This window comes from Anopheles stephensi, unplaced genomic scaffold (assembly GCF_013141755.1).
Source record: "Anopheles stephensi strain Indian unplaced genomic scaffold, UCI_ANSTEP_V1.0 ucontig17, whole genome shotgun sequence".
In the NCBI taxonomy this organism is placed as follows: Eukaryota; Metazoa; Arthropoda; class Insecta; order Diptera; family Culicidae; genus Anopheles; species Anopheles stephensi.
The window spans coordinates 22,501-30,000 of NW_023405091.1; positions in this window are offsets into that span (position 1 = coordinate 22,501).

Genomic DNA, 7,500 nt, shown 5'->3' on the forward strand with positions numbered 1-7,500 from the left:
CGTACACCGTACACACCTAGGAACACCACATATGCGTTTCCCTTTCGATCGTGAAGTTTTCAAATTTTTCGATTTTTGGTCCTAGAAATTCATGAACGGTGGGAGACCAAAATTTTTCATAAAAAAAAAATTTTCACCGTTTGACCATAAAAACCTTCTTTTCGTACATACCCCATCATTTCTTCACGTTTTAGGCCATTTCTGAAATTTTCGCTTCGATAGTGTGTCCCCTATAATACAAAATGAACATTTTGCATCTCCCACAAGTGGCCATTTTTTTCCGCCACTGAAGAACACGACCTCGGGAACTCGGACCTAGGACGTGGCCATGTAAGTCATAGGCCACCCCAACTTTTGCAAAATACTGTTTCTTTTCACTTTTCATGATCTAAGGCGCGTTCCGACGGCGTTTTGAACAAATTTATGAGAAAAAAAATTTTGACCCTCGGACCAAAATTTTTTCGTTCGGGGCCCCATGGCCTATGGCCAGTATGGGAACTCGGGATGCCGATATGACAAAATTTGTCAAAAAATCACTAAAAAGTCGCTATGGCCCATTATTTAGAGCTTGTTGAGACCTTTCTAAAACACCTTGGTTGACCCCTGTCCGATAAGTAGTTTTCGAGATATTCGAGAAAATGTGATTTTTTGGGACTTAGAAAATTTTTGACCCGTACCCTAAGAAAAAGTGATTTTTTCATAGGACAATTTTTTCTTCGCAAATACTGTTTGGTTTCACTTTTCATTATTAGAAACGCGTTCCGAAGCCATTTTCATCAAAATCTCGTGAAAAAAAAATTTCACCCCCGGACCAAAAGTTGGCCGTTCGGTGCCCTATGGCCTATGGCCAGTATGGGAACCAAGGATGCCGATATGCGAAAAAGTGTCAAAAAATCACTTGAAAGTCGCTATGGCTCATTATTTAGAGCTTGTTGAGACCTTTCTAAAACACCTTGGTTGACCCCTGTCCGATAAGTAGTTTTCGAGATATTCGAGAAAATGTGATTTTTTGGGACTTAGAAAATTTTTGACCCGTACCCTAAGAAAAAGTGATTTTTTCATAGGACAATTTTTTCTTCGCAAATACTGTTTGGTTTCACTTTTCATTATTAGAAACGCGTTCCGAAGCCATTTTCATCAAAATCTCGTGAAAAAAAAATTTCACCCCCGGACCAAAAGTTGGCCGTTCGGTGCCCTATGGCCTATGGCCAGTATGGGAACCAAGGATGCCGATATGCGAAAAAGTGTCAAAAAATCACTTGAAAGTCGCTATGGCTCATTAAATAGAGCTTGTAAAGACCTTTCTAAAACACCTTGGTTGACCCCTGTCCGATACGTAGTTTTCGAGATATTCGAGAACATGTGATTTTTTGGACTTAGAAAATTTTTGACCCGTACCCTAAGAAAAAGTGATTTTTTCATAGGACAATTTTTTCTTCGCAAATACTGTTTGGCTTCACTTTTCATTATTAGAAACGCGTTCCGAAGCCATTTTCATCAAAATCTCGTGAAAAAAAAATTTCACCCCCGGACCAAAAGTTGGCCGTTCGGTGCCCTATGGCCTATGGCCAGTATGGGAACCAAGGATGCCGATGTGCGAAAAAGTGTCAAAAAATCACTTGAAAGTCGCTATGGCTCATTAAATAGAGCTAGTAAAGACCTTTCTAAAACACCTTGGTTGACCCCTGTCCGATAAGTAGTTTTCGCGATATTCGAGAATATGTGATTTTTTGGGACTTAGAAAATTTTCGACCATGACATATATGAAAAGTGAATTTTTCATAGGACCAAAAAGTTTGTCCAAATAGGGTTTTGGTTCACTTTTTATGGTCAGATAAGTGATCCGATGCTATTTTCATGATCATTAGAGGGATTTCACGCTGTGACCAAAAATTTTCATACTTCATACTTGTCCCGGTGCCGTATATGGGAGGACCGGGGGAACATGTCTTCGTAAGTCGTGATGTTCAGTGACGGATTTCTGGGACTTAGAAAAAAAATGTGCTCTCAGGCACATTATATGTTTCATACACACATGATTTTCATTCTTCATACTTGTCCCCGTGCCGTATATGGGAGGACCGGGGGAACATGTCTTCGTAAGTCGTGATGTTCAGTGACGGATTTCTGGGACTTAGAAAAAAAATGTGCTCTCAGGCACATTATATGTTCCATACACACATGATTTTCATTCTTCATACTTGTCCCCGTGCCGTATATGGGAGGACCGGGGGAAGATGTGTTTGTAAGTCGTGATGTTCAGTGACGGATTTCTGGGACTTAGAAAAATAAATGTACCCTTAGGCACATTATTTGTATCAATAATTGTATCCCCAGCCTTTCATGGGGAACTTTTCCGTATTCCCGGACTTGTACATTTTTCGGGTTCCACCTCCCGACAATGTATCTCTACTGTGCATTACGTACCTGATAACGCACGGCACCCATTGGGTGACTCCACTTAACCATCTTTCGATAATGCCCGTGTTGCAGATATAATCCCAACACCTACCAGGCTTTATATGTACATCGAACGTTACATACGATGCACCCCGTATTCCCGGACTTGTACATTTTTCGGGTTCCACCTCCCGACAATGTATCTCTACTGTGCATTACGTACCTGATAACGCACGGCACCCATTGGGTGACTCCACTTAACCATCTTTCGATAATGCCCGTGTTGCAGATATAATCCCAACACCTACCAGGCTTTATATGTACATCGAACGTTACATACGATGCACCCCGTATTCCCGGACTTGTACATTTTTCGGGTTCCACCTCCCGACAATGTATCTCTACTGTGCATTACGTACCTTATAACGCACGGCACCCTTTGGGTGACTCCACTTAACCATCTTTCGATAATGCCCGTGTTGCAGATATAATCCCAACACCTACCAGGCTTTATATGTACATCGAACGTTACATACGATGCACCCCGTATTCCCGGACTTGTACATTTTTCGGGTTCCACCTCCCGACAATGTATCTCTACTGTGCATTACGTACCTGATAACGCACGGCACCCATTGGGTGACTCCACTTAACCATCTTTCGATAATGCCCGTGTTGCAGATATAATCCCAACACCTACCAGGCTTTATATGTACATCGAACGTTACATACGATGCACCCCGTATTCCCGGACTTGTACATTTTTCGGGTTCCACCTCCCGACAATGTATCTCTACTGTGCATTACGTACCTGATAACGCACGGCACCCATTGGGTGACTCCACTTAACCATCTTTCGATAATGCCCGTGTTGCAGATATAATCCCAACACCTACCAGGCTTTATATGTACATCGAACGTTACATACGATGCACCCCGTATTCCCGGACTTGTACATTTTTCGGGTTCCACCTCCCGACAATGTATCTCTACTGTGCATTACGTACCTGATAACGCACGGCACCCATTGGGTGACTCCACTTAACCATCTTTCGATAATGCCCGTGTTGCAGATATAATCCCAACACCTACCAGGCTTTATATGTACATCGAACGTTACATACGATGCACCCCGTATTCCCGGACTTGTACATTTTTCGGGTTCCACCTCCCGACAATGTATCTCTACTGTGCATTACGTACCTGATAACGCACGGCACCCATTGGGTGACTCCACTTAACCATCTTTCGATAATGCCCGTGTTGCAGATATAATCCCAACACCTACCAGGCTTTATATGTACATCGAACGTTACATACGATGCACCCCGTATTCCCGGACTTGTACATTTTGCGGGTTCCACCTCCCGACAATGTATCTCTACTGTGCATTACGTACCTTATAACGCACGGCACCCATTGGGTGACTCCACTTAACCATCTTTCGATAATGCCCGTGTTGCAGATATAATCCCAACACCTACCAGGCTTTATATGTACATCGAACGTTACATACGATGCACCCCGTATTCCCGGACTTGTACATTTTTCGGGTTCCACCTCCCGACAATGTATCTCTACTGTGCATTACGTACCTGATAACGCACGGCACCCATTGGGTGACTCCACTTAACCATCTTTCGATAATGCCCGTGTTGCAGATATAATCCCAACACCTACCAGGCTTTATATGTACATCGAACGTTACATACGATGCACCCCGTATTCCCGGACTTGTACATTTTTCGGGTTCCACCTCCCGACAATGTATCTCTACTGTGCATTACGTACCTTATAACGCACGGCACCCATTGGGTGACTCCACTTAACCATCTTTCGATAATGCCCGTGTTGCAGATATAATCCCAACACCTTCCAGGCTTTATACGTACATCGAACGTTACATACGATGCACCCCGTATTCCCGGACTTGTACATTTTTCGGGTTCCACCTCCCGACAATGTATCTCTACTGTGCATTACGTACCTGATAACGCACGGCACCCTTTGGGTGACTCCACTTAACCATCTTTCGATAATGCCCGTGTTGCAGATATAATCCCAACACCTACCAGGCTTTATATGTACATCGAACGTTACATACGATGCACCCCGTATTCCCGGACTTGTACATTTTTCGGGTTCCACCTCCCGACAATGTATCTCTACTGTGCATTACGTACCTTATAACACACGGCACCCTTTGGGTGACTCCACTTAACCATCTTTCGATAATGCCCGTGTTGCAGATATAATCCCAACACCTACCAGGCTTTATATGTACATCGAACGTTACATACGATGCACCCCGTATTCCCGGACTTGTACATTTTGCGGGTTCCACCTCCCGACAATGTATCTCTACTGTGCATTACGTACCTTATAACGCACGGCACCCATTGGGTGACTCCACTTAACCATCTTTCGATAATGCCCGTGTTGCAGATATAATCCCAACACCTTCCAGGCTTTATACGTACATCGAACGTTACATACGATGCACCCCGTATTCCCGGACTTGTACATTTTTCGGGTTCCACCTCCCGACAATGTATCTCTACTGTGCATTACGTACCTGATAACGCACGGCACCCATTGGGTGACTCCACTTAACCATCTTTCGATAATGCCCGTGTTGCAGATATAATCCCAACACCTACCAGGCTTTATATGTACATCGAACGTTACATACGATGCACCCCGTATTCCCGGACTTGTACATTTTTCGGGTTCCACCTCCCGACAATGTATCTCTACTGTGCATTACGTACCTGATAACGCACGGCACCCTTTGGGTGACTCCACTTAACCATCTTTCGATAATGCCCGTGTTGCAGATATAATCCCAACACCTACCAGGCTTTATATGTACATCGAACGTTACATACGATGCACCCCGTATTCCCGGACTTGTACATTTTTCGGGTTCCACCTCCCGACAATGTATCTCTACTGTGCATTACGTACCTTATAACACACGGCACCCTTTGGGTGACTCCACTTAACCATCTTTCGATAATGCCCGTGTTGCAGATATAATCCCAACACCTACCAGGCTTTATATGTACATCGAACGTTACATACGATGCACCCCGTATTCCCGGACTTGTACATTTTGCGGGTTCCACCTCCCGACAATGTATCTCTACTGTGCATTACGTACCTTATAACGCACGGCACCCATTGGGTGACTCCACTTAACCATCTTTCGATAATGCCCGTGTTGCAGATATAATCCCAACACCTTCCAGGCTTTATACGTACATCGAACGTTACATACGATGCACCCCGTATTCCCGGACTTGTACATTTTTCGGGTTCCACCTCCCGACAATGTATCTCTACTGTGCATTACGTACCTGATAACGCACGGCACCCATTGGGTGACTCCACTTAACCATCTTTCGATAATGCCCGTGTTGCAGATATAATCCCAACACCTACCAGGCTTTATATGTACATCGAACGTTACATACGATGCACCCCGTATTCCCGGACTTGTACATTTTTCGGGTTCCACCTCCCGACAATGTATCTCTACTGTGCATTACGTACCTTATAAAGCACGGCACCCATTGGGTGACTCCACTTAACCATCTTTCGATAATGCCTGTGTTGCAGATATAATCCCAACACCTACCAGGCTTTATATGTACATCGAACGTTACATACGATGCACCCCGTATTCCCGGACTTGTACATTTTGCGGGTTCCACCTCCCGACAATGTATCTCTACTGTGCATTACGTACCTTATAACGCACGGCACCCATTGGGTGACTCCACTTAACCATCTTTCGATAATGCCCGTGTTGCAGATATAATCCCAACACCTACCAGGCTTTATATGTACATCGAACGTTACATACGATGCACCCCGTATTCCCGGACTTGTACATTTTTCGGGTTCCACCTCCCGACAATGTATCTCTACTGTGCATTACGTACCTGATAACGCACGGCACCCATTGGGTGACTCCACTTAACCATCTTTCGATAATGCCCGTGTTGCAGATATAATCCCAACACCTACCAGGCTTTATATGTACATCGAACGTTACATACGATGCACCCCGTATTCCCGGACTTGTACATTTTTCGGGTTCCACCTCCCGACAATGTATCTCTACTGTGCATTACGTACCTTATAACGCACGGCACCCTTTGGGTGACTCCACTTAACCATCTTTCGATAATGCCCGTGTTGCAGATATAATCCCAACACCTACCAGGCTTTATATGTACATCGAACGTTACATACGATGCACCCCGTATTCCCGGACTTGTACATTTTTCGGGTTCCACCTCCCGACAATGTATCTCTACTGTGCATTACGTACCTGATAACGCACGGCACCCATTGGGTGACTCCACTTAACCATCTTTCGATAATGCCCGTGTTGCAGATATAATCCCAACACCTACCAGGCTTTATATGTACATCGAACGTTACATACGATGCACCCCGTATTCCCGGACTTGTACATTTTTCGGGTTCCACCTCCCGACAATGTATCTCTACTGTGCATTACGTACCTGATAACGCACGGCACCCATTGGGTGACTCCACTTAACCATCTTTCGATAATGCCCGTGTTGCAGATATAATCCCAACACCTACCAGGCTTTATATGTACATCGAACGTTACATACGATGCACCCCGTATTCCCGGACTTGTACATTTTTCGGGTTCCACCTCCCGACAATGTATCTCTACTGTGCATTACGTACCTGATAACGCACGGCACCCATTGGGTGACTCCACTTAACCATCTTTCGATAATGCCCGTGTTGCAGATATAATCCCAACACCTACCAGGCTTTATATGTACATCGAACGTTACATACGATGCACCCCGTATTCCCGGACTTGTACATTTTTCGGGTTCCACCTCCCGACAATGTATCTCTACTGTGCATTACGTACCTGATAACGCACGGCACCCATTGGGTGACTCCACTTAACCATCTTTCGATAATGCCCGTGTTGCAGATATAATCCCAACACCTACCAGGCTTTATATGTACATCGAACGTTACATACGATGCACCCCGTATTCCCGGACTTGTACATTTTGCGGGTTCCACCTCCCGACAATG